The 18,279-nt window shown below is 35.1% G+C and overlaps 1 protein-coding gene across 1 annotated transcript in view; it reads left to right on the top strand.

Moving 5' to 3' along the window:
• LOC106867959 (hyccin) overlaps window positions 1–18,279 on the top strand; it is a 327,707-nt gene that overhangs the window by 13,222 nt on the left and 296,206 nt on the right. The gene's annotated exons all lie outside the window — the stretch shown is intronic.

The following is an 18,279-nucleotide window of genomic DNA, read 5'->3' as shown; positions in this document are numbered from 1 at the left end:
AGTATACCTGTTTAAGGTTAGGGGAATGGTGTGTAATTTGAACTCTTTTGACTTAGCAGATGGAGGTAACAAATAGATTTAATTCTAGAAAGGGTAAATTTATTTTAAGGTTTTGCCAGGGCTCTTTGAATGTGATAATTCTATGCTGTGGATAAGAAAACATAAGATAGCAACCAGTCCTTCACTGGTAAAATTCCAGGATAATCTATTTGTAACAGATGAATTTAAATGTATTATCCCCTTGTAAGATAGTGAGTTGATAGTCTTTAGAGCATTGGATAAACTGTCTCGTAGCATTTGTTCTGACTATCCGTGCTCTGAGTTCAAATCCTGCTGAAGTCAACTTTGCCTTTTATCATTTCAGTGTCAGTAAAAAAAGTAACAATAGAGGGTGGTGGATTGGAAGAACTGTTTCAAGGTTGGGCAGAATGCATTGTGGTATATGTGTGTGTGTTGATATTCCATATGTCCTTTCTTGGATGAAACAGCAATGATGTTGACATTCCAACTGGCTGCCTTTTGCTTTTGAATTCACATGGAATTAAGTGTTGATGACAGGAAGAGCATCCAGCCATTAAATCATGCCCCATGCTGGCATAGAAAAATGGACATTAAATGTACAAGTGAATTAACATCCTATAAATCATTATATTTCTTTTCCATGTTTTTTTTTTTTTTTGTATCATAAACTAATAACTATTTCCTTTTATAAAGCCCTAATTGCCAAAGATATTTTACACCCTCCTGTACAGAATATAATAAGGTGACTGTTGAACTGTTTGAAATTAATTGTTAGCAGGGAAATGTAATGAGAGATGGGTGTGTATGTGTTTTAAAGGGGTCACAGTTTGGACAAAGAAGAATGTAGTGAAGAGTTTAGTGTTGGGACTGGGAGGAGAGTCTTTTACTTGAGTTAAGCTTATATGTTGCTTACACAGACTTGCAGAAGGGAAATAAGGAAATACAGAAAGGGACACCTCACAACAATTATCCATTAGTTATTTAGTGTTGAAGACTTACTTAGTCTTCCTCTGTGTGTGTGTGTGTGTGTGTGTGTGTGTGTGTGTTTGTTTGTGTGTGTGTGTGTGAGAGAGAGAGAGAGAGAGAGAGAGAGAGAATGCTGATTTAAATGTCTTTATGATTAGTCCTAAATCAAAATGTGTTTTTACTTTCTGATTCACTTAATGACATATTTTGTTTTTTTAAGAGTCCTTCTGTTCTTTTACAGATGTTCCACTGATCATTAGGATCCTAAAATATTTTGATTGATCTGTATTTGATTTTAAAACATTATTTTTACAATATTTTTGATGTTAGGAAAATTTAGCTGGCATAACGATTTTGTGAATAATTCAGTCTTTTCTACCTTTAATGTTTTTCTCACTTGTGTTCTCAATTCATAGTTTAAATAAAGGCATTCCTATTTGAAAAGTAATATCTCATTCATACACATTGGTAATTTAAAAGAGTGATTCTAAGAAATAGAATTTATTGTAATAAACAAAGAAGCTATCTGATAGATGAAGATGCCAAGTGTTGTTTGAAAGAATGATGAATTATGTTTGATATTGAAAATAACTGTTTAAAACTTGGTAAACCATTAATGTGCATTACTCTGCTATCTTTCTATACTAGATTGGTAAACCATTGTAACAGGTTCATAGTTCACAATAGTTAAGGGCTAGACCGGCCTTCATTAATGAAGACCGAGGTCATTAGGAACGAACTTGAAGAATACGAAAATCCTGAAAGATCATTGAACATTTTTGTTTGTAGCTTCAAGTAATTATAAAAATGTCAGTAATTATGATACTAATTAAAGTATTAATGTACTGTTTATTTAACTTTCTGATCAAAGGTTTAACACTAAACAGTCTACCTTTAGGCAAAGCATCATATTTTAACTGAAAAATAGTTGTCATTCCTATTTCATGGCTGGGTGGTTTGCATGAAGGAGATCCAGTTATAGAAACCTTGCCGTAGCTATTCAAGCATAACTCTTTAACTTATGCTAGCTATAGAAAGAATGTGTTTGCAATCAAAACATTGTTGTACAAAAATCAAGTAGGAGTTTATAGTTAGAGGATTATTAATATACAGGTGCAGAAAGTGGCTGTGTGGTAAGAAGCTTGCTTTCCAACCATATGGTTCTGGGTTCAGTTTCACTGTATGACATTTTGACTAAGTGCCTTCTACTGTAGCATTGGGCTGATCAAAGCGTTGTGTGTGGATTTGATACACAGATACAGAAAGAAGCCTATATATATATATATATATATATATATATATATGTGTGTGTGTGTGTGTGTCTTTGTTTTGTGTTTGTCTCCCATGACTGCTTGACAACTAGTGTTGGTGTGTTTATATCCCCATAACTTAGTAGTTCAGCAAAAGAGACTGATAAAATAAGTGCCAGGCTTTATGAAAAATAATAACCACAGGGGACAATCTGTTCAACTAAAATATCTTCAAGTTGGTGCACCAGCATGGCCATAGTCTAATGACTGAAACTACTAAAAAATTAAAGATAACTGATTTTTTTCATGCAATATCAAGGCCTCATATATGTAGTCTAAAATGTAATATTCTGGAACATTCATGCCTTTCTATAAGGTCAATAGAAGTGTCAGAGGAAAGGTTACAATTGTGAAGTGAAACTGAGCCATGGACACAACTTACCAAAAGCTTGTTTATTTTCTATGATATCTGGCTACATTGATAGAAAAAAAAAGATTGAAGTTTTATATTGAGTTGAAAGTTTAATAAATTTGCTAATATCACATGATCGATTGTGATCAACCAGAATATTTGATGTTGTTATACATCACTGGTCATAGTGCCCTTTGCATCATTTTTAGTTTTTGTATGATGCCACCCCACTGGCTAGGTGAGCAAACCAACATTCCCCTTGATCAGAAAGCTAGTCCATTGCAAGGTTATCCATTTACAGCTGAGTGGACTGGAGCAATGTGAAATGAAGTGTTTTGCTCAAGAACACAATGTATAGCTCAGTCCAGAAATCAAACTCACAATCACGGAATCGGGAGTGCAGCATCCTTACCACTAGGCCTTCACTTTTAATAATTTAAATATAAAATGTCCATCCTCACTGTAACCCACATTTTTTCGTACTTCTAAGGGTCAAACAATATGCTAAGATAGATTTTCTTCAGCTGGATGTCCTTCTTGATGTCAACCCTCACCTGTTTCCAAGCAAAGAAATATTTTCCCATGGCTGGATATGTTTTCAGGGAAAATTGAAAAGGAACAACACCACTTGAATGATGGTGACATTCATTTACAAATATAAACACAATGTCATCACAAGGACTCACAGACACTCATGCATGTGTGCACACATGCACACACTTAATGGGCTTCTTTCAGTTTCTATCCTCCTATTCCACTCAAAAGGCCTTGCTTGGCATGAAATTATAGTAGAAGACACTTGCATAAGGTGCTACTTTGTGTGACTCAATCCAACATCCCATGGCTGGAAGCAAACTTCACACTGTTATACCTCAAGTATCTTTGTTGTTGTAATGTTGTAGCTTTTTATTTGGTTATGATAAATCAAAAATTATTATTTTTGGTAATTGTTCTGTCATGTTTACAGAAGATGTTGGTTCATATCCCATGGGTAGCCTTTGACCTTTGTCATCCAAGTGGTTTCTTTAACGCAGTATTTACATGCTATTATTTATAACTTTATCACCTTTGTGTTGTATTGTTAAAAATATATATTTCATTGTCTTTCAGAGTTTCTTAATTCTTATGACATTAACATTATACCTTTATTTAAGTAAATGTGAAAGCCATGAGTTCATTTATTTAAATATTTTGTTATAGCTTAAAAGCCATATATTTATTTCTGCTTTTTTTCAATGTTAGACATGTTTGGCTTATGATATCCAAAAAGAATTTTCACCAAACTAAATTAGATGGAATATATGGAAATTATATTGAAGTTTTTTTATTGTTTTCTTCACACATTTAATCCATCATATATTTGTAGCTGTTGGTGAAAGTTGCTGAGAATAAATGGGTGACACTATTTAGTTTCAATGCTGTTACAAAACACAGCTAGGTTAATGTTGGCTCATCTCTCATCAGTGATTTGCTATGAATCTCACTGATAAGTGACTCTGTTTAATAATGATGGAACATGATTTTAGGATAGTAGTTTGTAGAGAAGCTCCATCCCACCTTTTTATTAATGAGAAGACAAATACAGTTTGCATCTCTATAATTTTTCTTTCTTCAGGATGGTTGTGCACAAGTTTTAATGCTTATAAACCATGTTAATTAAAAAATGGGCTATTTGTTCAACCCTCTACTTTTCAATCCACATTGTTCCACCCTCATTATAATGAGATAGATTATCTCAAGTAAATTGCATATTGAACTTTGCTGTTTCAATTTCATTCTATTTTTAACTTGGAATATCGAGCTCAAATCTTCATTTGGGTCTTGACTAGGCAACTTGAAACCACCATGATGTATTCATTTTCAGACGGGTTGGAATTAGCAAGATCACTAGAATTTAGATTCTTTGTAGCACCACCATCTAAAACACACACATGCACGTTTTTTTTTTGTTTTTTTTTGTCTGTGGTTCTGTGATTTGTTGGGAAAGTAAGCGAAACCTCCAAAAACCGAAATACAATGAAAAATACCTCACTCGGATATAAAATTCTATAATTTCACTAATTTCACATTGAAAATATGAAGTGAGCTTAATATAATATACAATATAATGTGATATAATATAATGTAATATAAAGAATATACTATAATGTAATATAATATGTATTATCATACAAATATATAAACATAATATATATGTGGCCTTTTTTCATATGTTTCAAATCCCGTTTAGAAACCCCATGATTAATGTCTTTAGAAAAAAATATGAATGGCATAAATTACTGGTTCCTAAACTTGTGAAACGCCTGTATTTTATGGACAAGCCCCGCCATCTTAATTTTAATAATAGATTAAATAAAACAAAAACAGTTTCAGAGAGAAAATTTACTCTATTGAAAAACAAAACAATTTATTATTTTGAAAATTATTGCGATTACTATTTTTTTATGAATTAAAATTTGTATTAAATTTTAATAATAGTCTCGTGGAAATCCAGAATATTTTCACCGAATCCATTTTGAGACATTCTGTCATAAGTTATTTCCCCTCCCTTTTTGCATCTTTTACTCTTTTGAGAAAAATAAATAAAATTTAATGAATTCTGGTTTACATTTTCTCTGACTAAATCGTCAAGGGTTATTCCCCTTGTATCGTTTCTTTAAAAAAATTGTGGACTCTTAAAATAGAACTTAGCTTCTATGTATTCTCACTCTCTCTCTCTCTCTCTCTCTCTCTCTCTCTCCGCACTCCTCCTTCTCCCATCTTTTTCTCTCTCCTCTTATCGACAAGATTATTGTGTTTAAATGTTATTACTTGACTTCCCTCATCTAAGATATATTTTAGAGGATTAACCCATGTGAATCTCTAGAGAAGGCGTCTTTTTCATTAAGTCACGGTGAAACTGTTCTATTCGTTACACCGCGCAAGTCATCCGTGACTGAAAGATTCAAACTCATCACTGAGAGCTAGCGAAACATTTATTCTGTTATGTTTCGTTTTATCTCTATACGTTAGCCGTTTGCAGTGAGTTGATAATAGAGATATGAATTGTCATCTTTTTAGTCAGTCGTTGAGCTCTCACTACCCATGAACTTAGCCACCTGCAAACTCTCTTTAAACTTGTGGAATCAACGTAGAGATAAAGTGAATATTTTGCAACAGTTTGGTGCCCGGCAAATGAATCTGTCGAAGGTGGAAGTAAAGTTAAAGGAACACGTGAACGTTGTATAAGACTGCCTATTAAAAATTCATTATCATTATCACAACCATCGTCATCGTCGTCGTCGCCTTCGCCGCCATTACTTTGTGTATGCTCTTCAGGACTGGCATGGGTTGGACGAGTTATTTAAACTGTTTTACTGGAGTATTTCCGTCCTGTTGCATTACTCTTTTAGTTGCTTTTTATGACATCAAAGACAGGATGTATATACATTTAAAACCGAGACATACACAATTGTACCAGATCTTGTCCCAGCTGAAAGATCTTAGGTTCAAATCTTTTTCAGACAGTTTGTTGGGAATTTTTACAATATAATTAATTCACTTTTTATGCCTCCATTAATTAGCTGTAGGATCCTCTAGAAATGTCTCCCGAAATAGATTCATTGAAAGGGATATTTCTCTATTCACTTTTTTATCTTTTGGTTAGAAGGGATGACAGTACCCATGACCTGTTATAGGGCCTCTGAGAGTGGTAGAAGGGAGAGAGGGAGGCCTAAATGTTTACCACATTTATTGGACTCCACTCAGGGCAGCTAAGGTACCAGGTAGTGGTGTTAAACTGGACAGCAGGTTATGGTGCAATTTGAACTAACAACATGAGCTGGAACATGTACTACAAAGCAAACGTTCTTTCAGCCTCAGTTCAACTTTCTTTCAGTTCCATCTATACACCATCTTGGATTGGTACATTTTCCTAACCCTGGAAGGAAGAAATAGAAAGTTGACCTCAGTGCATGAAGAATGGAAGAAATACTGCCTAGTAGTCTGTCTGATATTCTAACAATTCTCCCAATTATTCTTCTACACTAAAGCTGCAGCTAACCACCTATTTCTAAAATACCCTTTTGGAAATTAGGAGACATTTTTTACAATCCATATTTGTTTGAGATGGTGGCCATCTCTCATTTGCAATGTCTTCTTCTGTCCTTTAAGGACTTTTTTAATTCGGGGTAACAAAAAAAAAAAATCACAGGATGCAAGATCAGGTAAATAGGGAGGGTGGCTAAGCGGGGTCATGGCATTTTTGGACAAAAACTGTCTCACAGTCAAGGCGGTGTAGGCAGGCACATTGTAATGATGAAACCACCACTCTCCACTTTGCCGCAGGTCATAGCATTTTCGTTTCACTGCATCTCACAAATGCTTCAGAACTGCCAGGTAAAATGTCTGGTTAACAGTTTGACCAGGAGGAACAAATTCTGTGTAGACAATTCCTTTTGCCAGCATCATCTTGACATCGGACTTCACTTGATGTGCTTTTTTGGGGCGTGGTGACATTGAATGCTTCCATTAATGTGACTGCTGCTTTGTTTCTGGGTCATAGCCATAGCAGCAGCTTTATGTCACCAGTGATGACCTTCGGAAAAAGTTCCAGATCAACTTCCAACTGTTCTTTCAGTTCACTACATACATTCAATCATGACTGCTTTTGATCTTCCATGAGCAAGCAAGGCACAAATTTTGCTACAACTCTTTTCATTCACAATTCCTCATTCAAAATTCGTTGGCAGGAGCTGCAGGACACACCAGTCATATCAACAAGTTCATCAGTTGTTCATTGACGGTCCTTCAAGATCAGTTCATGAATTTTCATCATGGTTTCATTCATTCATGAGGTCGACAGCTTCCCCAAACAAGGTTGGTCTTTAAGTGACATTCCTAATGTATGAAAACCACTCTTAAGCTTGTATGTTGCTCATGGCAGCATCCTTGTAAGCTGTTTGAAGTATGATAACTGTTTTGGCTGCTGTTTTCCCCAGCATAAAAGAGAATTTCATGAAAGCACGCTGTTTCTTCGTTTCAGCCATTGCAAAAATTGACCAACAGGGGAGAAGTGCTGCAAAACATAGATGTACCACATGGCAGTATGACTTCAAACTTCAATTGCCGCCATCAGTTAGCAGACTGATGCCTGAGCTATCACAGGGTTGTCCCACAGAAAACATTTCTGGTGACCTTTGGGTACCCCCTTGTACATTACTAACTTTTTTGATTAGCTAAGAATGAAGCATGAAACCACTACATCTCAATTTGGCGTGCTTGAAATTGGAGCCAAAACTCCCTTAAATGGCACTCTGTGGTCTTAAATATAAATATACACTTGACAACCTGTTGCCTGTGAAAATTTAAAAACTGGGATGATCATTGCTGGAATGTCTTTCATCATCATTTTGCTCAGTTAAAGATGATCTGGGATTAAACAATAACAATCACTAGCAGTTTGCTTGTTTTATTGGGTAGAGAGTGAAAATTTATATTGGTAGTGTAAGGACAAAAAGAATCTTCTTTTCTGTGAAGGAACATGGTCTGGTGGTTAGGGTGTTGGATTCATGATCACAAAACTGGGTTCTATTCCTGGATTGGGTGGTATTTTATGTCTGAGTAAGGAACTTCATTTTCTATTTCTTCAATCTGCTTAGCTGTAATGATTACCAACCAGATGTTAGTGGAAATATCATATCCTGTATGTTCCTCATTGGTGAGTGGACTGAAATGACATCCATGTCAGCTTGCAACTACAAGCAATCTGTGAAACCACAGTACATGTGACAAATCCATACTCGCTAGTGAATGACAGCTGGCCATACAGTCTTCTTTTCTAATAGTTTCATTGTCAAAATTCTGATGTAAGTCAGATAATAAATTAATACCAATACTTTTGTTAAATAACAAAACACATCTGAGATTTCACCTCTACAAATTGCCTCTGTGATGGAGATTGAAGCAAATACTCTTTCATTGGTCGCAAACTATAAATGGTTTTTGCATGTCTGATACTGCAAGTGATTTTAAGGTCTGAGAATGCATTCTACTTCCAGTGTGCATACTGTTTCTTGAACTGCAAGAAGATTATTTCTCAAATAGCATGTGCCTGATGGACCATTAACTGGATTGCTTAACAATTTATAGAATTCATCATCATTTCTTTCATTGCACAAAACAAGGTAATTAATCTGATGAACACTCTTTTTGAAGATTATGGCAGGACATGATATAAATTTTCTGTAGCCTACTCAGCATATTTTATATTTATTATTTTGTCTGAACTGGTTAATGTTAAAATTTATAGTATTAATCTCTATTAATAATGGCTAAGTTAATCATTAAAGAGAGGCAGCTATTTTTTATTTGTATTATCCCTTGAAAAGAAATGGCCTGCCTAAATGACTATTTGACACTACTGTAAGTATTTAGGTTTATCTCATTACCTTTGTTTGACTTTACCTTTCATCTGCCTGGGCCAGATGGATGAAAGGTAAATTATATTTTATTTAATCCTTTTGTTACCATATTTCTGGAGAAATACACTAACTTTGTGACAATTAATTTTTAAAATAATGAAGAATTTAGTAAAATAACTTTGTCATCATTAAGCTGATTAGAGCTTAAATTAACATAAAATTTTGATGTCAGATTTTAGATCCTTTTAAAACAGGGAGTTTGTGTCATAGGACTAGGATCACTCACAGGTGAATTGGTGTCAAAAATTTTAAACAGCATTTCCCATCCCCTACCATGTGCTAGTATGAGAATTCACTGTTATGGAAAACTATAGTTTCTTGGATTATTTTCTTATCTGTCTCTAATATTGTTAAAATGGCTGATGAGTTTGTCAACCAGAAGCATGGCTTGACAACTACATAATTCTAGATTTGATCCCACTGCATTATACCTTAGTTGGTACCTTCCAGCATATCCTCAAGTTAATGTTGTTTGAATGAAATTTGATTGGTGAAAACTGTACAGAAGTCTATAGGAGTGGTTGTGTGGTAAGAAGCTTGCTTCTCTACATCAAGGTTCCGGGTTCAGTCCCACTGTGTGGCATCTTGGGTAAGTGTCTTCTATAAACTTGGGCTGACCAAAGCCTTGCGAGTGGATTTGCTGGATGAAAACTGAAAGAAGCATGTCATGTATATATGTAATTGTGTGTCTGTGTTCGTCCCCCAACCACTGCTTGACAACTGATGTTGGTGTGTTTACTTCCCCATAGCTTAGCAGTTCGGCAAAAGAGACTGATAGAATAAGTACTAGGCTTACAAAGAGTAAGTCCTGGGGTCGATTTGTTTGACTAAAGGCAGTGGTCCAGTATGGCTGCAGTCAAAATGACTGAAACAAGTAAAAGAGTAATATATATATGAACACAACAGGCTTCTTTTACTTTCCATCTACCATATCCACTCACAAGGCATTGGCCTGCTATAGTAGTTGATGTCAATGGGCTTTGAATTCAGAGGGCAGAAGAGAGTTGGAATAATTACCACAAAACAGTCTCGCTGATGTTCTAACAACTCAGTCAATTGGCCGCCTTATAGTCATTTTATTAATCCCTGAATAATTAGATGCCAAATCAATACAGGAGGGATATACTTAAAATGTGAAAGAACATTAGTAAATTTGAAAGGTGTTCTATTGATTTTTCTACTATCCACAACTCTAATGATAATTATAATAATTGTCTTTAATTGCCACAAGGGCAGCATAAACAAGTAAACATTTGAGTACAATAGTCAAGGCAAATCCTTGGAGTGTACACATCTGTATACACATGCAAATTATAATATAATAGACCATGCACACACCACCACCACCACCACCTTCATTAGCATCATCAGCATCATCATCTTCATTTTTCTCTGCTTGTATAGATTGACCAGGTCTCCTCCAGCATGACTTCTTGCCTCTTTTTGTGATCCTTTGTCATCTCTTTATTGAAGATCAATCTCTTCAGATTAGCCTCCACTACTTTCCATGTTTTCCTTGCACTTCTTCCACAGTTTCCCTCCTCTTGTATCACTTAGAGTTTCTTTACCTAACTGTCATCTTCTATAAGAATTACGTCTTTCATAGCACAGTTTCCTCTCTTGCGCACCACAATGTATCCCCTTATATCTAAGCTTTTCTCACTTCATTTGTGCACTGGTCTTCATTTATACTTACACACCTAGTGGAGCATGCGAACATCATTTCTTTTCAGCTTTCACACCTCTTCCTTAATCAATACCCACACACCACTATCATGTAATAGCATACATTGCACACAAAACATCATACAATCTGCCCTTCATTCAAAGAGAGATTTCCTTTCATGCCTGCAGATTTAATAATTCTCTCAAATTGTTTTTACTCTAGTTACCATATTTTCAGAACATCTACATCCACTGCTAATTAGGCTATTTAGATAACTAAAGCTGCCTAATTACTTCTAGGGAACCTTCTCAGCATTTGAAAGAATTCATTAGTTTTGCTTACTCTTGTCCATCTGCTACATACAAAGTCCTTCATTTCTGCTAGGTTACTTGTGATCCTACTGTATCTCTTGTGCACCCATAATTCACATTCAGTATGCTGTATTCAGTATCCTTAACTACTCATTTTCTGCAATATCACACATAGCCTTTTCCAAGTAACAGTAGGTCTTTTAATTAAAACCTTTGTTTTTGCTAGATTTTAAGTCCTCCCAATTCTTGGTTTTTCTTCCACATTTGGAATTTTTTTTTCTCTAATTCTTTAATAGATTTTGCTATGAGAAGTAGATCTTCAGTATATAGGGGTTCCCATGGTCAGCCAATCTTAAAAATTCTGTTATGGCCTAAAGAAATATAGTGAGTAGGAGAGGACTGAGAACAGAATCTTTATAGACACCTGTCTGCACAGTAAATCCTCACTAAACTTATTGCTAACGTTCACCTTACTGATAGCATTACTGTGCATGGCTTTCACATTCTCAAAAGCTTTTAAAAGGCAACTAATTTTCTTAAGGGCTTCCCAATCACAGAGTGTGGTACTCTGTTAAAGGCCAACAAATGTTAGGTATTGTGGAAACATTTGCTGTGCAAAAGTGAAAGTACAGTTGACCACAATACAGTAACCAGATGCTTCAAGAAATTTTGCTTGGGTTGCAAAGAACCTCGATGATCAGGCAAGGTCAGGTAGGCCTAAAATTGTGGGTTTTGAGGTTGTGCCCCAAGCCATAGAAACAGACCTTGCAAGAAGCACTTGGCGGGTATCAGGAAAGTTTGGCATCTCATAGATGTATGCTATTGTGCAGCATAAATGCCTGACATTGGTTAATAACGAGCTGTTCTGCAGCCAGATAATGCAAGACTTCATACTGCTCGAATTACCCAGACTAAACTCCAGGAACTTGAAGGAACTGAACTGATGCCATACCCAGCATACAGTCTGGGTCTAGCTCCCTCGGATTATTACATGTTCTGATCCATGGCTAATTTCCTGTGCTTGCAGTACTTCATCAATCAAGAGGAGGTGGAAACTTCAGTGAAGGAAATGTTCACCTCAAAGGACAAGAACTGGTATCAGTATGGAATCAAATAACTGGCAGAAGGGTGGTTTCAGATGGTGCAACATAATGACCTCTACTTTGAATGCTGGGCTGCTTTTGTTGTAACTTGATGAATAAAGCAAAAATGTACAGTTCTATATTTAAGAGATGAGTAATTATGTACATTATTTACATTCGATGGATATTTGTCCTCATCTTGTTTGTTGTTAAAACAACGTTTCGGCTGATATACCCCCCCCCCACCCCGCTGCCTTCTTCAGGTGTCTTGGGGAAATTTCGAACCTGGGTTCTCATTCCTAAGGTATTCTTCAATGTTGTTATTATTATTATTATTGTTCAGGTCACTGCTTGGAATCGAACTCGGATTCTGAGTTTGATTCCAAGCAGTGACCTGAACAATAATAATAATAATAATAATAACAACAACATCGAAGAATACCTTAGGAATGAGAACCCAGGTTCGAAAATTCCCCAAGACACCTGAAGAAGGCTGGAGGGTATATCAGCTGAAACGTTGTGTTAACAACAAACAAGATGAGGACAAATATCCATCGAATGTAAATAATGTAAATAAAGCAAAAATGTTACCAAAATATTGCAGAACTTCTGACTCAATGCAATATTAATTGATAGTATGGTGTGGAGCCTTTTGTTTCTGGAGTATATGGTCCCGAGTTAGCTTGCAGAATCATCAGAAAATATTATCGCATATTGGAGGGTACTGTGAAATTCATTAAAGTTTTCTTTTTTCTTACAGCAAACGAATTTATTACATTTTTGAACTGTAAATTAAATACTTAATTGCTTATATTCACTGGAAATTCTGGAGATATGTTATTTGAACTTTTAACTTTTAAATATTTCTAATTTAAAACAGTAATGGCTGAGTCATTAAAGCGGTTGATTACTGACCATGTTCAAACCTTGCTACAGTCAATGTGTTCTGTCCCAAGGAAAAGCACACAACTATTGTTTGCCTCTTTCTGCTCAGTGAATAGCAAACTCATATTTCACAGTCAAGTGATTATTGATAGGAAGGGAGATCATCCAGCTGTAAAAAAATAATTGCTCCAACAATATGCAAATATCCAAATTTGCTAAATGAGAAAGCAAAAAAAAAAAAAAATGAAAAGAAAACCTAACTATGATAATGTAGAAAAAAAATAACATGCACTACAAAGCAAAAAAAAACCAAAAAAGGAAACAACAAAAACAAAACTTTATAATATTCAATTTTAGGTTTATTCATTTATTTTTTTTACTGTGTATAAATTATTATACTTTTAGATAGTAGTAAGATTTTAATGCCAGTTGTCTCTTTATCTCTCTCTTCTTCTTCTTCTTCTTCTTCCTCTCTATTACACACACACATACCACACACATATATGTATATATATATATATATATATATATATATATATATATATATATGGGATATCCATGTGAATGTAGAGTAGTTTTCCAGTGTAGTTAAAAGTAATAGTTGAGCTTCAGCATCAAATGTACAAATAATATATATATACATACACATACACAGAGATGTGTATGTATGTATGTATGTATGTATGTATGTATAATGGTACTGAAAGCTGAACCAAAATGCTATACCGGATATTGTTCTATCCCATAATTTCTAAAAGGAATGAGGTCACAGCTTTGAAGCTTAGTATTGATGATTTTAATGGAATCATATAATAATGAAAAATGATTTGTAATGATTTCAAGCAGGCACATGGCCCACTGAGTATTACTTATCAATAGCTGCATCTAATATTGACAGAAAACAGATGGGTTTCTGTTTTATTAATATGGGTTTTGTATTTCTAGAATTGCTTTGATAATAATCTTGGGATTTCTAAGCTCAAATATTATATGGGATCTGTGATCCCAGAGATTGCAATTCCCAATTTTCATCTTAACTTTGGGATTTGATAAATGGGACATCATTTTACCTCTGTAGCAGCATTTACTATGATGATGCAAGATGAAGAATAAGAGAGAGAAGGAGGGAGAAAAAGCAAGAAAGAAAGGGAAAATCAATTCTGATTTGGGTCACAGTCTATTTTCAGTTCATCAAATGCCAATGTATTACTTACAATGTCCATTTCTGTCTGTAGATTAGCCACGTCTAATGTCTAATCGGATTGACATTTGTAAACAACCTGAATTGGTTTCCATTTATAACAAAGTAAAAAAAAAAAGAGAAAAATCATTAGAAAAAATAAGTGAATAAAAAATTTCTATCATATTTTCTTTTATTCATTTAGAGTAATTTTGGCTGTATTTCACTGAAATTTTTTAATAATATAAATATCAAATGACATTAATGAAAATAATAATGATTCGTATTATATGTGTGGTGAGGAGATGAAGCAGTGGCCATATCAGTTTTAGGACCTCAGAGATAAATGGCTTAGGTTATTGCAGTTAATATTCAGTTGGAATTACTGTAGGGTAATAACCAGAAGGAATATTTGAGGTTGAGAGAAGTTTTAGAGCAGAAGGATTTGGTAAAAAGTTTAGTAATAACATCTCATAAGTGAGGGGGGATACATGAAAAGAGTAGATAAGGGGCCATTGAAGGGGTTTTAGGGCTTTGAGTTAGGAAGTTCAGTGGTACTGAATTAATTTTGCAGTGGTAGAAAAGACAAATATGGGGGGAAAAAAATGATTGATTATTTGCCAGTGGCTGAATAATATCTAGCTGCTTATTTTGGACTTGATCTATAATGTGAATGCCTCTTTCTCTCTCATTCCCTGTCTGTATATGTAGTGCATCATTCCTAATATACTGGTACTTTCATATATAGTGCAGTTGTGCTTTGTAAGTGACTAGCACTGGCTTTAGATTAAAGTAGCTTCTGTATGATAAAATCTTAGTTATGTGTAAAATTTGGTCTCCTAGAGAGGTTGTTGAGGATTATTGTAGTATATACTTCATTCATGTGCTTTGGTCTGTTGAATGATACAAGCTTATCAAGTTCCCAGGGTGTTTTTAAAAAACTTTTTTTATAGATTTGTTCACAGAGGAGGAACAGGCCTGGAAGGAAATGATTGGGTTGTAAGTCAACAAAAAATCTGCATAGAAGGTTAGATAAGAATTTAGGGTGGTCAAGAGTGACAGGCAGAAAAATATTAATTTAACAAAAAAAAAGATTTAAGAGTGATATCACTAAATTTCATGACATGCTTTGATGAAACATCTTGCCTTCACACTTCTGATTGTGATTTTAGAATTGCAGCTTTGCCAGTATTTTATCGTACTACAATTAATTGAAAGCTTTCATTATTTGAAGCACAATCACTTTGATTTCACTAAGTTCTCAAGGGAAAGAAACCACAAATACATGTTGAAGAGGATTCCCATTCATATGGGTTTGCAAAACCTGTTTTGGAAATCATTGGTGGGAAAGAGATGCTCATTTATGATTGCTTTTATTGTTTTAGATATGTTTGATCCAAGATCAAACAACCAGTAATTGGCAGGAACAAACAATTTTCCTTTTTTTTCCTGGTAGTTGGATAAACAGTATCTCATAATTACAGAGAAGGAAGTCACAGAAACAAAGTTCTGTGTGGACATGGGTTAGGGCAATACTCTTGAATGAAGTCACCTTGTTGACTTTTTGGTGACTCAAGAAGCTATATATAATAGCTACACATATGAAATGGTGAGGAGATTTAGTGAAAAACAAGGGATAAATGTATTAACTTTGTGGTGTAGTTCTCCTGTTTGTATGGATTAAAGAATCTAATGTAGGAAGTGAAGGTTCACCAAAATTGATTGCAGAAATTGCAGAATGGTGGCCAGCTGGCAGAAATGTTAGCAAGCCGGGCAAAATGCTTAGCAGTATTTCGTCTGCCGCTATGTTTTGAGTTCAAATTCCGCTGAGGTTGACTTAGCCTTTCATCCTTTTGGGGTCGATTAATAAGTACCAGTTACGCACTGGAGTCGATGTAATTGACTTAATCCGTTTGTCTGTCCTTGTTTGTCCCCTCTATGTTTAGCCCCTTGTGGGCAATAAAGAAATAAGAAATGCTCTGCCTCTCACATTTTATAACTATACACATGTCCAAAAGCCAAATGATTATAGTGTTCTAATTCTAAAACACAAAACAGATAATGAAATACAGGAAACACTGGTCCTAATTTTATGTATTTAAACATTATCTATTAATCCTAACACTTCAGCTTAATTTATTGCTTGATTATTAAAGCTTAAGAAATCTTTGTATTAATATTCATGCATTTTTTGTTCTTCAATTAGATTCAGTCATTGGACTGTGGCCTTCAAGAATTTTAGTCAATCATATCAACTCCATTACTTTGACCATTACTTTTCGCATTGGTCTTGTCCAATGGGACATTGGCTTAAGGAGAAATACATAAATCCCACAATATATTTCTGTTTGAGTGTACAACCCCATGGTGATATAAATATGTTCACAATATATCTGATGGTCAAGATAAACCAATTAATTTAAATAAATCATATTGTCATTAATATTCAAAGTATACATTCTTCATAATAATATGCGACTTTTTAACAAAAATTTTTACTGGTATTGAATCAACCACCAGATACTGATTTTGTTATGGCAACTATCACAGAGTGGGGAGTTGACAATATAGCAGACCATAACAACCATTGCAGAACTGCATATCTGCTGCTCATTTGTCTTTCTAGGAATTTTCCATTCAATTAACTGTGAACTGTGATTGCTCACCATTTTGTATGGAGATTAGTTCTTATCCAAGACCATCTTTTATCTTTTACTTTTTTCAGTTGTTAGACTACAGCAATGCTTGGGCACCACTTTCAAGATGGTGCTTCAAGCACTGAGGTTGACTTGTTCAACTAAAGCTTAAAGGATTTAGTCAAACAAATCAATGCCAGTACTTATTTTTTCATGCCTGGTACATATTTCTGTCAGTATCTTTTTTTGTTGAGCCGCTAAATTGCTGGGATGTAAACAAACCAACACCACTTGTTAAGTGGTGATGGGGGACAAACACAAAGACATACACACGCACACACACACACACACACAACCAAATTCACATACACACGCACACACTCATACATGACAGGCTTTTTTCAGTTTCTGTTTACCAAATCCAGTGACAAGGATTTGGTTGGCTTAACTTGTTGTCAAAACTTCTTCAGCATATCAAGATACTGTTCAAAATTGACAAGTTAGTCAATAAAAAATGGATCAATAATTCTATTGACCCATATAGCTGCTCATGTTGTTGTCCTTGTTGGATCCAGTTCTTTTTTTTTTTTTTCAAATTATAAATATTTTTTAAAATTACAAGATCGTGGAATTGTAAAGTTATAAAGTTTAAGTAAATCACATGCTATTGTAAAGATTATGTAAAAGTTTCGAGTAAATATATTGAGTATTACTGAATATATGATCAACTAAAATCAACTGTTTTTTTTCTGTAATGTCAGTGTGCATACACGACAGAGTGTAAGTGCTTTGAGAGAAAAGTTGGACCTAAGAAGCATCAGTTGTGGTGTGCAAGAGAGATGACTGCACTGGTATGGTCATGTGGCGAGAATGGATGAGGACAGCTGTGTGAAAAGGTGTCACACCCTAGCGGTTGAGGGAACCTGTGGAAGAGGTAGACCCAGGAAGACCTGGGATGAGGTGGTGAAGCACGACCTTCGAACATTAGGCCTCACCGAGGCAATGACTAGTGACTAAGACCTTTGGAAATATGCTGTGCTTGAGAACACCCGACAAGCCAAGTCAGACCATAACCCATAGCCTATGCCAGTGGTGTAACCAACCCACTTATGCATATCTTTCTTTCATTGGACAGTAAACTCTGCTTGTGAAGACCTGTTGAGGCAGGTGAAATTGAAATCAAATTTGCTGATGTGGCCGATGACAGCACCACTTGACTGGCATCTGTGCTAGTGGAACGTTAAGAGCACCATCCGAGCGTGATCGTTGCCAGGGCCGCTGACTGGCTTTCGTGCCGGTGGCATGTAAAAAGCACCATTCGAGTGTGATCGTTACCAGCGTCACCTTACTGGCACTTGTGCCGATGGCACGTTAAATGCAACATATATATATATATATATATATATATA

Source organism: Octopus bimaculoides, chromosome 2, assembly GCF_001194135.2.
Source record: "Octopus bimaculoides isolate UCB-OBI-ISO-001 chromosome 2, ASM119413v2, whole genome shotgun sequence".
In the NCBI taxonomy this organism is placed as follows: domain Eukaryota; kingdom Metazoa; phylum Mollusca; class Cephalopoda; order Octopoda; family Octopodidae; genus Octopus; species Octopus bimaculoides.
Note: the sequence above shows the minus strand (reverse complement) of the source record. Positions and strands in the feature narration are given on the sequence as shown.